The sequence below is a fragment of the Macrobrachium rosenbergii genome, chromosome 12, assembly GCF_040412425.1.
Source record: "Macrobrachium rosenbergii isolate ZJJX-2024 chromosome 12, ASM4041242v1, whole genome shotgun sequence".
NCBI classification, from domain to species: Eukaryota; Metazoa; Arthropoda; class Malacostraca; order Decapoda; family Palaemonidae; genus Macrobrachium; species Macrobrachium rosenbergii.
In genome coordinates this window covers 100604095-100617898 of record NC_089752.1, presented here as the reverse complement: position 1 = coordinate 100617898, position 13804 = coordinate 100604095, and the positions used below count along the sequence as shown (strand labels likewise).

The following is a 13804-nucleotide window of genomic DNA, read 5'->3' as shown; positions in this document are numbered from 1 at the left end:
TTAAGACAAAACTTATGTAATAATAATATAATTTAATTAATGACTACTGCAGTTGTGTTCTTGTTTAGCCTATAGCCTTAAAAGCATTTGTAGTAGCCTAGGCTAAGTACACTATAAACAAATTAGTTTACAGTATACAGTTAGCTTGAGTGGCGTAACATTCAAGAATTTACTTTTAAGGCAAAACTTATGTAGTAATTATATAACTTAATTAATGACTACTGCAGCTATGTTCTTGCGTAGCCTATAGCCTTAAAAGTGGTTTGTTTGTAGTAGCCTAGGTTAGATAGAGCAGTAAGCTAGGCTAAATAAACAAATTAGTTTACAGTATACAATTAGCTTAAGTGTTGTAACATTTAAGAATTTACTTTTACGGCAAAACTTAAGTCGTAATTATATAATTCATAAATGATTACTACTGCTACTTATATAGCCTATAACCTTAAAGGTGATTTGTAATAGCCTAGACTAGATAAAGCAGTAGCCTAGGCTAGATAAACAAATTTTTTTACAGCATACAGCTGGCTAAGTGTGAAATATTCAGAAAAAATATTTTCATAATAAAATTAAGTTTAATATATACAGCACTTACCAAGTAATTACATAGCTTTAGTTTCTAACTCATGTGGCCACCTTTATTTAAAAAACTGCGGTAGCACTTCGATAGTTTAGTGTAGGTGACAAGCCTGCCCACTAACAGGAGTACTCGAAACAAATTAGCAGAAAACCTCATTCTGTTTGTGCCCTTATGTCCATGAGAGGGGAGGAAGGTGGGCTCTGATTCTGTAATTACTTGGTAAGCATAGATAAAACTTAATTTTAATATGAAAATATCATTTTCATACAAGTAACTTACCAAGTAATTACATAGCTGAATCCCACACTGAATGGGGGTGGGATACATGGATTTATTCTATTCCAAAACATTAAGGCATGGTAATGACTTGATATAGAAAACTTGCTAGCAATGAAACAATGCTTGTCATTTCCTTATGTGTTAAGAGAACTTACTGCAGGTGAATACTGCCTCTGGTTGATGCTCATCTTAACCTGTAGTGGGATGGCGGTTGAGCTGTGGGTCGCCTCTACTCAAGTGGGAACTTTGCAGTGGAGAATATGCCTAACTCCTGGCAAAGCATGCAAAAGAGCCCTTGCCCTGGATATAGTACCAAAACAAAAAACAACCAGACAACACTTTCACCTACACTGAAAACACCACAACCCATCTGCTGAGACTGGTGGGTACTCCAAGTACTGTACATTGTACCCCATGGCTCCAGAAAATTTGACACCTTATTTAAAGGCGAAGTGATAGCCACAGAAAAAGAGATTCTCATGCTTCCTCCCCCAATACCATGCCAGCCATTGATAATGGCCCCAAGGTACTGCAATTTTCCAACACTGTTTCAACTACTTTCAAATAGTGAGACACAAAGATCAGTTTGCACTTCCAGTAGGCCGACTGCAGAATGAAAGAGAGGGACATGTGTGCCTGAAAGCTAATAAGGTAGAGACTGCCCTGACGTCAAGAGCTTTCACTTTAAAAGTACACAAAATGTCCTGAATCTGAGAGTGTGCTTCAGAAATTAAGCCTTTGACGAAGACGGACAAAGCGTTCTTAGCCAGAGGGCGAGACGGTTTCTTGACAGAGCACCAGAGGTTACTGGATGGTCTTCTGCTCTTCTTGGTCCTGCCCAGGAAATACCTTAAGGTCTAGTAGAACAAAGACTTCTCTCTTCTTCCTCAAGGCCAAGGTATCCGTTAAGGTCTTAATGGAGAAAGAATGGGGCCAGGGCTTGGAAGGGTCCTCATTCTTGGCTAAAACCAATGGTAAAGTAGCAAACTGCATCTCCATATAAAACAAAAAGCCTACCCTTTATCAATGGCTTGGAACTCACTAATGTGTTAGCAGTAGCCAAGGCCACAAAGAGAAGAGTCCCAAGTAAGGTTTATTCAAGAAGAGGAACAAAGGGGTTCAAAAGAGGGACCGTCAACCGCTTTGACACTATGTCCAGGTTCCAAGAGACAGGATCTTCCTTTCTTTGCTTAGACATATCAAAGGACTTGACACGGTTGTTAAGATCTGGAACTGACACAAGATTCAGAACCTCTGTGCTTAAACATTGAACTAAACACAGCTCAATACCCCTTAATGTTGAATGACGAGAGATTCCTAGATCTCCTCAGAAAAAGAAGGAAATCTGCAATTTCGGTCACACGAGTCTGAGACATCAGTTTCGGAAAATCGCCCACGTAGCCTGGAAGACACGGCTAGGATATTGATGTCTGCATCTTGCAGACGTGTCTTGAAAACCCTTATGCTCTGACAAGCTTCTGGACAGCCTGAAGCCTGTCAGGGCAAGAGCGGACAACCCTTTGGTATCTCTTAAAGTGAGCAGACGGTTTTTAAGGGAAGGAAAGTCCGCCCACAACCGTAGCAAGTCCTGGTACCATTCTTTCATGGGCCAGAACAGGGCTATGAGAGTCATCGTAACGTTGCAACGAGCCCAAGACCTGAAGGGCGGAAAGGCGTAGTGGTAAGAGTGGGACCAATCTTGCAGTACAGCATCTGTTGCCCATGCTAGAGGGTCTGGGGCCTGAGAACAAAAGAGAGGAAGACAATGGTTCCTTGAGGTGGCAAACAGGTCCAATGTCGACCTGCCCCATTGTATTGAAGATTCCGATAGACCTGGGGATCCAAGGTCTGCTCGGTGCTTAGGACCTACTTTTCGAAGGCTCAGTTTGTCCACCAGAATATTTAGTTTGCCCTGAATAAATCGAGTGATTTGATCTGTCCACAGTAGAAGGTCTCTTGCTGTCTGGCAGAGAGAAAATGAGTGAGTGTCGCCTTGCTTTCATATGTATGTTTGGGCTGTGGTATTGTCTGAATGGACTACCACAGCCTTGTTGTGAACTAGGGTCAAGAAGCACTGAAGCCCTAAGTGAATTAAGTCTGTTTTGTGGTTTTTGTTGTCGTAAGCTGGATTGCACAGTGAAAGAAGAACAACGTGAACAGGTGGGTGGATCACATAACTGAATAATTTTTGGACAGGTTAGGCTAGGAAAAATTTTCATGTTTGGGCTGTGGCACTGTCTGAATGGACTACCACAGCCTTGTTGTGAACTAGGGTCAAGAAGCACTGAGGCCCTAAGCAAATTACTTTCAGGTCTCTGATGTTGATGTGAAGGTTCTGTTCTTCCGGCAACCACGTCCTGGAAACTTCCCGGTTACCCAAGAGAACTTCCCAACCTAGAACTGAGGAGTCTGAATAGAAGTCTAGGTCTTGGCTCAGAGGATGAAGGGCTTTCCTTCCAAAAGTCTAGGTTCGGACCGCCACTTTGCTGGTCAGACATGATCTTCGGGTTGATGGGAAACACGTAGGTGTCCGACTGTGTTTCCCTGTCCCAGTTGGCCTAGAGGAAGAATTCCAAAACACTCATGGGAAGTTTGCCTAACTTGACGAATGTCTTGATGGACGACAGAGTCCCCAGTAGGCTCATCCTTTGATTATTATTATTAAAGTAGTTTAACCAGACCACTGAGCTGACTTTCAGCTCTCATAGGGCTGGCCCGAAGGATTTGATTTAAATACTAGATCCAGGCCTGAGGCCAAGTGCTAGGGCCTAATAGATCATTCAGTACAAAGATGAATGAATTAAAATGAAATTAACAATTGTTGGTTTCTTTGTTTTGGGTGGTGTTCTTTCCAATGGCCTTTTTTTTATCTTTAATTTCCAGTCTATCAGGTCCCTCCTCTGTTACTTCAGTAGTAGCGCCCTCCTGTGTTCCTATCTGCATCAATATTTTAAATGAATTTGATAAAATGTTATCCATATCATTTGTACCAGTTTCTTTATTCTTTACCATTTTAATTTTTTTCCCTTGGGCATTAATTTCTTCTTGTGATTTATTTTTCTGTGCTTTGTTACTTCTATTTCTATGTATTTTTGTTTCCTTATTGGTTCCTGTTATTAAAGAATATGTATGTTTCTTAGATGGATCTTGCATTCCTTTCACTTTTCATTCCAATTTAGCCTCTCTGATAGACATCCCTGTTTGTTCTTGTAACATTTTCAATTCTGTATTGTATATGTAGTACACACACTCCTTGGACCTTGCATGATGATCCTGTCCACAGTTTACACATTTTGGCTCACTACATTTCCATTGTGTGGCATGTTTGTCAGAGCCACAATAAGCACATACAGGTTCATTACGACAGTTTTTCTTCGTGTGTCCATATTTACTACAATTTTGAAATTGTAGTGGCTTGGGAACATAAGGTCTCAGTTCTCTATTCTGGCCCAAAATTTTTATTTTTTGAGGTAAATCTTGACCCTCGAATTTTATTTTTACTATTCTTAATATTTTATTATTCTTTTTACTTGGTATTATATATACCTCACAATCTTGGACTTTGGTATATCTTATTTTAAGAGAGCCCAACAGCATATTTTTATCAACCGGTTCGTCATTATTTTCAGGAAGTACAATAGTACCCTGAATGCTGTTCATAGTGTCATGCTTCTTTACTTTTACATTTACAATGTCAATACTTTTTATTGACTGATAGTCTTCAGACTGGTTTTTTTGTTGTGGCTTCTATAAGCCACGTCTTCATTTTCATTTGTCTAACCGACATTTCTGCCGTTGAGTGTCTTTTTAATAAGAAGTTTTCCAACTTTAGGGCTGAGATTTGCTGTTCTGTTTCCATGGTTAGAAACCTTGACCAACTTTCACTTCCAAAGAGGGAGTCGAAGTGAGTCAAGGTTGGGTCAAAACAATATTTACTTCTTTTGATTTGTTGTGTACTGGAGCATAAGGTTCCAGTGTGATTACATTTGGATTTTTTTTTTTTTCCAAAGAAAGGATATTACAGGAGGTTCCAGCGGTCGTCATCTGTGCTGAGTCACTACCATCCCTAAGGGCCCAGGGGTACTCGAATCTTTATTTTCACCTAGAATAAAGATTTGAGGGAGGAGAAAAAAATAAATAACCTGAAAACCTTCAAAAGATATCATCAGCTTTTCATGGAGTTTTATTCTTCCACCAATGGCACAAGTGAGAACTGACTCCCAAATGTCTGCTCCCTACCCTACCCCAAAGGGGATGGCACAACATGATTAGAGTGGCCCAAGTGTAAGCCAAACCCACTTGCTAGGACTGAGAGTATTACAAGGATAAAATCATCCCCACCCTAATCATGTTATGGGCAAACCGGATAGAATGCCGAGAGTCCTATCCATAGAATCAGACCCCCCTGGAATCTGTGGTCCAGCCCTAACAAATAGTTCCGCCTTTGAGCTACCAATCTGGTAACTCTCGGGTCTGAACATTATCGGGCAGTTGGTGGTCCTACCACAGTTCTCACTATTTAGCTTCAGATATAAACCCATTCCCAACTATGATATCTTTTCCTGTTTATCAGGTCCAGTAAATTTTACTAAAAGTGGAAAATTCCACAAATTTAATCCAAAATAATATATGATGTTATATGAGACTCTTGGACTCTAACCCAGAAACAAATTCCTGGGGTTCAAGAGCCCCCTCACCACGTCAAGGTGGTCTCATCCTTTGATGGGCCGAGCAAGACAAAGGGGCTAGAAACTTGTGGACCATCTTTAGGCAGCTGGCGATTCTCTTAACAGACGGAAAAGCCTGAAAAGTCCGAGAGTTGAGACTCATCCCCAAATAGAGGAACCCTTGTGACAGGGCCAACTGGAACTTCTGAAGGTAGATGATAATTCCCAGTTCCTGAGGGAGGAGATGTTCAAGTCCTTCATGCACTTTTCCCTCGAAGGGGATCGAAAACGCAAGTCGTCCAGAAATGCCTATTAAATGAACTCACTTCAGCAATAGGAGTGAGGACTAGAGTGAACACTTGAGATGCCATAGAGAGGCAGAAACAGAGCCTGAAACTTGAAGATTTAGCTGGCGCCAGGCGCTCCAAGAGACAGGCGTTTAGAAGCTGACATGGAGTGCCTGAGAGAGCATCATGGAAGACAAACCTTAGATACTTCCTGGAGTCTGGATGGATGGGGAAGTTGAAGCATGCATCCTGCATATCCAAGATTATCATTCAATAACCCTGGTGTATGGATGAACAGACTGACTGGTTCGTCTCCATCTGAACTTCGTCTGTTGGACAAAGAGAATGAGGGCGCTTACGTTGAGGACTGGTCTGCAAACCTTGATGGTTTGGAGACCAAAAACAGATGGTAGTAAAAGCCCTCGAGTTGATGTCCTCGACTTCTTCTATGGCTTTCTTTCGAAGGACAGAGGAGACTCTCCTGAAAGGGCCGAACTTGAATAGGCCGTCAAGCGAAGGAAGAAGGGACCAAAAGGGGGCTCTCCAAGAGCAGAATGGAGGAGCCCTCCCTCAGAACCTTGACAATCCACTGTTCTGTCCCTCTGATACTTCACTTCCCCCAAAACTCAAGAAGACTGGCTCTCACTTGTGCAAAGAGGACTTCTTCCTCATTTCTTGGGCAAGGACTTGAGCCCTCTTCATAGTTCTGGTTGAGAAACAGACCCTTGGGCAGGTCCTAGATTGGGCTTGGGCTTACTCCCACGAAATGGAGAAGAGAGACCGTCTTAGGAACAAACGCGGACGAATCCTTGGGGCATTTGGAAGAATGTGCCAAAAGATCATAAGTCGATTTCTACTGGAGGTCCAGCTTCTGGGCCTGAGTTACTCTTTTAGTGGAACGGGACCATCAAAAACCTCTTTCTTCAAAACCCCCAGAGAGAAAAGAGCCGCAAGTTCAAGAGAGCCATCCCTGATGGTCTAGTTTGCATGAAAAAGGACTCCTAGCCAGTCCAAGGCTAAGTCTCCAACTAAATCACGCAATCTTCAATCTTCTTGGGAAGGGCTCTCACCATCCAGTCAAAGAAACTGAAAGCTTCAAACAACTCAAAGAGGTCTTTGACAAGGTCAAGTTCTGCCGACAGAAAACATATTTTTCACCGATGAAAATGCCTAGCGTCAGGAAGGGGCTTCCCCGGTGGTGTAGGAAAGAAACCTCCTGCGGATTAAGCGCAAGGGACGAAAGAAGAGGGGGCCTTTCCTTGCTCCCTCTTAGCAGAAAACCAAACTACAATCTTGAGTGCCTTCCTAGAAGACGAGGAAAGCACTATTGTGCAGAACCTAGGTCTGTCATCTGGATGGCTCCTCATCAGGAAAGTCAAGATAGGCAAGACCAGAGGCTAGCTGGAGCCAAAAAAGGGGTGGAAAGCTCGCCCGCAAATATTGAAGGAGAGCTGCATAGGCTAGGAGATCCACGGTTGGAAATGGGTGCTTGGCGCTCTGAGCAGTAGATTGATACTGTACTGAAGAGTTGGTGCCAGGCACTTGGGAGCTGGTGCCAGGCACTCAGAAGTAGGCACTGGGTACCTGGCAACTGGCTCCGAACACTCAGGAGCTGGCGCTGGGCACTTGGAAACTAGCGGCAGATGCTCAGAAGCTGGCACTGGGCGCTTGTGAGGAGATGGGTGCTTGAACGAAGTCAATGAGTGCCTGAGAGGAATTGTTAAGCGCTTGGGAGGCAAATACTGACGGCCAACAAAAGTACGCTCAGGAGAGCAATACTCCCGATTGTCCCATGCGCTGCAGTAAGGTTGAGGACTGCCCCCAGCTCCTTAAACCGCTAACTGGGCAGAGTAGAAGAGCTACCAGCATTGCCTGAGTGCCTCTTCAATGGATGAGATGAATCTAGAAAATGTTTGCGGCACTTCCAAGTCCAGGTTGGAGTCTTGAGAGTCAGATGATGACTGGTGCACATCCAAGACACCTTTCCAGTGGCTGTTTGTTGAAACCTGAGATATTCAAGCAACAGGTTCGACTGAGGGGGCAGCAACCCATGGGCAAACCCCACCAGCCTCCCTTGGACTTCTGGCATGTCTTCTCCCAGGTTTAGGGGATCAGGATAGAGACCTTCATCTAGGAAAACAGAGGGATGAGAAGCCACCTCCTCCTCTTGCATAACACTTTCTCCTGTCAAGATGCCTTTCCAGTGGCTGTCTGCCGATACCTGGGAATGCACAACAGGTTCGACTGAGAGGGCAACTACCCATGGGCCAACCCCCTCGGCCTCCATTGGACTTTCGGTATGTCTTCTCCCAGGTTCAGGGAAGCAGGACAGTGACCTTTGTCTAGGAGAACCAACGGGACAAGCAGTCACCTCCTCCACTTGCACAACTCTATCACTTGTCACTTTGCGGGAAGTGGTGCCGTCTGATTACATTTTCCCATAAATGCCTTCAGTGACGCACCTAACTCCACCACTGTGTTCACTAGCAAAATAACTTTCTGTGAAACCTGGATTCTAGACTGGCATTAGTATCGGGTTCAGAAGCAAGGCAGCCAGGTGAAGGAGTAGGTGGATTAAAAGCAGGAGGGCTAGTACCAGGAGAAAAATTAGGAAGGGAAAAAGGAATAGCAGAGCTACCTTCTAACCTAGGCTAGGGTAGAATACTATGCTAAGGGAAGCTCGTTTCTAGGCTCTAGAGGCCGCTTTCCTTTTTCTATCCCTCTCTAACTTGTCTAGTTGAGATTAAGTACCTTCTACTCTTGCTAATCATTATATTTAGCACAAGTTTTCTCCCTACTATATTTCTGCCCACTACATTTACTGCAAATTCTATAAGAATCATATGAAGATGTGATTACTCTGGTTTGCAACTTTTTGCTCCAATAGCGAAACTAGGTGAACTTGAATCAGACATAATAATAACCATAGAACTAGAAAAAATTATCCTGAAAGCTATTAAAGCTTGAGGGCTACTCAAATACGCGATAATAATTCACCAAAACCCACCCATACAAACAAAAATCAGTAAACAAATGCTGCAGCAAACCCTCGATGTCACTTGAGAGTGTGACAAAAACAGAATGAGGTTTTCTGCTAAGTCGTTTCCAGTACTCCCATTAGTGGGCAGGGCTTGTCACCTACATTAAACTATCGAACTACCGCAATTTTTAAAACAAAGGCTGCTGCACGAGTTAGAAATTAAAGTAAACCCCCTGTATTCGTGGGAGATACATAACACACCCAGCTGAGAATAGCTAGAACCTGCGAATACTTAGAATCCTTCTAAAAACACTTAGAACTGCCTATTTTGATAGTTCAAACACAAAAAGAAAAACACTAAAAATACTTATACAGTTATTATCCTACTTACGACGGGGTTAGGTTCCAAAAAATCCCATCTTTTTTGGAATAAACATATCTCGAATATAGCCTAGCCTACACTAGGGTATTTGGTACCATGTATACATGTATGGTAGCCTAGCCTACACTATAAGGTATACTCTACACATGCACGGTATAGTGATTATTAATATCAGCTACTTCTGGAGGTTCATGCAGAGTGACTTATGATAATTCAATACAAAGAGAAATTGAATAACAAACAAGAATTAGCTTAGCCCTACACTATGGTATATCGTAGGCATAAACGGTAGCATAGCCTACATTGTACTGTACTCTATATTCACACATCGTATTATAAAAACATCAACTTAACGAAAATGCATCTTTTCCATGGATCTTTTAAAATGCTATGCTTTAATTCACTGTATCCAATAATATTGTATATACTCTTATACTGCTTTTCTATTATAAACTGTGATCATAGCAATAAACGCTTTGGTTTGGAAATGTTTACACGGTGTTTATTTTGCCACATTTAACTTGGTTCACAGTGCTTTTCTTGCTTCTAGTTAGCGTAAATGAATCTGTAGATACTTTATTTATATGGGGCAAGGGTATTTTTTCGTTATACTGTGTGAAATATAACTTAAATGCATCTCGCTGTAAAATTAATTTAGCTATTCTTTTCGTTAATAGATGACGTTGGCCGTTTGAGGGAGTTTGTTTTGTGTAAAAAAAAATCAAGATTCCATTTGCTTTTTTTACTTGATTTCATCATAATATGAGCTTTACATATTTATCGTTTATCGGCGTAAAAATAGCAGTACTGTAATGTGTTCTTTCATGCCCAGTAGTCTTGATTAAAATACTTTTTCTCCAATTTTAATTACGGTCGAGTTTCATCCATGTTGCCGATGCATGATAATTTATAGTCATTATCAGCTTGAACATTGTTTTCTCAGCTTTAGCTACAACTTGCAGCTTAAATTTAGCAGTATATTTCCTTGCCGATCTTTTATCCATACCGAATAAGGGTATAATGTAAAAATATATCAGTCCTATTCTACTCAACGTCATTTGTACAATAACCTACGGTAATTGAGTATTACCGTACGATAGTTGAAATACAAGCAAAAGGGCTGTTGTTATCCGATTGGCTAATAAACAAAACAGTTTCTTCGTCAGTTGTTTATGGCTGTAGGCATTTACGCAAGAGTATAATGTTACTAACAATACTTTTATCATTCTCTGTTACTTTTTAACTAGATGATGTGATAAAGAGTTGGAGGAAATGGAGCTGTCTATTGTAATTTGGTCTCTCTCGCTGCCTGTATGCTGCTGCCTGTGCCCGTGCAAAATTTACAAATATTTTATAAATATTGTTGTATCGGTATTAAATGCTTACCCCATTGCAAAATCGAATTATCGTAAGGTGAACTATCGTAACTCGAGCACTACCTGAGTATTTTATTAGTTTTATCACAAAAAGTGCATTTAGTCATGAAAATGAGATGAAAATATAGTAATTAGTGAATATTTCTCAGTGAAAAATACCACGAATGGGTGGATTTTCAGCAAATAATGAGTATACATGTTCCATAGAGAAATCCACGAATAGGTGAGTCTACGAATCCTGAGACCACGAATACGGGGGTGTTTACTGTATAGCTATGTAATTACTTGCTAAGTTACTTATATGAAATTTACTTTTCAGGGCTAACAGTATACAGCAATATGGTTACATACTTGTGTCAAGATTAACCTTATTTGTTAGTGGTGAGACAAAAAAAAAAATTTAGCACATCTAACATCTGAGTGTACTATCTATATAATGAATACAGATAGTTAGCACCGAGCAGTTTCTAATGAAAACTTATGTTTTTATCACTAAAGGGCTGCTATTATGCATGTCCCACAGATTAAGTGTGCTGCAGTGAATTGCTCGGTTCACTCTTCACCAGTGGGTACGGCCCATACCACCTGCCAAGAACATAGCCCTTGCAGAAATAAAGGGGAATATGGTTGGTCACCAGATTTGTGTGAAATTTGTAGCATGCTCCTGGCAACAAGTTTTAAGAATGAATTATATCTTTCCCACAGAACTCCGGCAAAAGATATTTGGCTCTTTTTCTGAAGAGGACCTCTGTTTGAGCCAAAAACCTGGAAGTATCGGTCCCTAGTTCCTCCCAGATTAACTCTGTTGAGGAAATGGAGGAATCTTTACTTGGGGGAGATGTCCCTATTAGCGGACATGAAGCGGATATCACAACTGAAACTGCCGTGGTGAACCCGGAAGGACCAGGGAAACAACTTTCAGCTGCACATGGAATAAACTCCCCAAAAGGAAACCTATCTCCCATGCAGCTGAAACATCTGTACTGTATTCTTTGAGGGGTATAGTAACTCACCCAAGACTTCTGCTCCTTGGTTACCAGGCATTTGCAATTTGACAGTGGAGGCTCAATCAGACTGCACGGGCTCCCCCAAAATGGATACATGGTTTGCTGCATTTGCTGAATTCCGTAAGGAAATTATGAGCAGTATCAAAGATATCCTTGCTACAGAACAGCAATATATCAGGGACATGATGCAAGATTCTGCAGATTGTACAAGCTCTCATAAAAGGGATACACAGTTTGCTGCATTTGCTGAATTCCGTAAAGAAATTATTGACAGTTTCAAAGATGTCATTGCCACAGAATGGCAAAACATAACGAACATTATACATCATTCCAAACAGGAAATCAGATCAGTCTTGGACACCGAGTTACAAGCAAAATATAAGGATATCTCAGCCTTTAACCATAAGGATAAAATGTCTACACAATCTGCCCAAGTAGAGTTTGATGTTAGGGCTACAACTGGTAGCACAAAAATGGCCAGTTCAAACTACAATACATCAAAACAAAATATAGCAGGGGCTCCAGTATCCACCCCTGATGATACTGATATTCCTTGGTGAGAAGGCCTTGATGTGCATTTTTTCTCCTGACAGTAAGTATCTCATTAATGTACTGAAAGAAAAACCATGATTGAAGTGGAACATGTAGAATTTCAAGACAGAGCAGCATTTCCTAATACGGAATGGCACCTGGTACCACCTTCAATAAACATTCAGAAACTGCTAAGAGAAAGGGTTATCTTGCCCACAAATATAGCACTGAAAGCTATAGAAGAAACCCTTTACCAAGTTAATGGAAAATGAAGCTCTACGGCTATCTTGGATAAGACCCAAATTGTTCATAGGTTAGCCCCAGCCTTCTGTCCCTTTACATTTAAAATAATTAATCATGTAAAGGCAGATTTTCAGAACTTTGTAGCAACTAGAAAACAAGAGCCAATGGCACAAAGCCACTTGCTGCTGTCATCCCAGTCTCTGAGAACTCTACTAAGAAATGGGCAACACTTGGCCTTCCTTTTGAAAGGAAAAGGCTCCTTCTGGACATAGCCACTCAACAGAAGGGGCAGCCTTGGCAGAATTTCATCCCAGGATCCTTCTCCTTAGTATTATGACCTCTAGCACAAACAAAACACTCTCTCTACAAGGGCAGAGAATAATTTTAGTGTCCAACATTAAAAAGGTAGATCCACACTCCTTTCCTAAGTCACATGACGTTACAAAAGTACATATGTCGTTGGCTTTCTTCAGAAATGTCGCTTTCGAAGAAGTCTCTAAATGTACAGGGTGGTCATCAGAGACAGTATTCTTAAAATATTACTGCCATGAGCTCAAACAAATGTCACTACACTGTATATCAGTGGGTGGTATTTGGAATAAAGAATGGGGCTTGAAACTTGTGGCTTGAGCTTGGACCATAAATATTTTCTCTGGGGTTTTGGGATTGAAATTTGAGAGCTTAAGCCATTTTGTCACTTGTCAATTTCTTTCACAATTCCTTTGAGGGTGAACAAAGGCCACAATGTCAAAAAACAGGTTTAAGTAGGAAAACCCTATTTTTGGTGGCTGCTGTGAGTCCTCAAACCCGACCCACTCTCCCTGACAAAAAGGCATGGGATTGGGTGTGACCAAACAGAGTAGTGGCTCTCGGTCTGTCCAGATTACGTATCGTCAATGTGGCGACATATGCATATGTCACAGTAATTTCTCACAGGCTGACATAAGCTTGAACCTAGGTAACTGCTGTAGTTAAGAGAAAAGAGCCCTTCTTAACTTTGAATCCTTTACTCCATCAAGTGTCAACAGCGCTTATACTGGGCCTAGACAAACTAAAAGAGAATTCTTTTATATTAATTGATCTATCATGGAACCTGAATGGATCCATAAGAGTAAATCTTTTAAGGACTCACAGCAGCCACCAAAACCAGGTTTTTCCTATGCCAAAACCTGTTTATTGCAAGTTAATGTCCTTTAATAAAATGTGAAAAAACATGAAGCAAAGTATTTTTCCATATACTGTTGATTTGCAGATAATGTGAATGCAGTAAGTGATTACTATATAATAAATGAAAATCCATAACCAAATTTTCACAGATGGTGTGAAAATCTTATGGGCAATTAACCTTTTTCTATTTGTTGCTCTTCTATTGGCACTTCAAGAAGCATTCAGAAAACAAGTAGTAAGACAATTTAAACTCTTGACTCAAGAATTAAACTAAATTTTCATATACTAAATACGATGAACTAAAAAAA

General features: G+C 41.1%; 1 protein-coding gene across 1 annotated transcript in view; it reads right to left on the bottom strand.

Annotated features, from left to right (window-relative positions):
• Positions 1-13804, bottom strand: part of sicily (NADH dehydrogenase (ubiquinone) complex I, assembly factor 6 homolog sicily) — a 77711-nt gene that overhangs the window by 4551 nt on the left and 59356 nt on the right. The gene's annotated exons all lie outside the window — the stretch shown is intronic.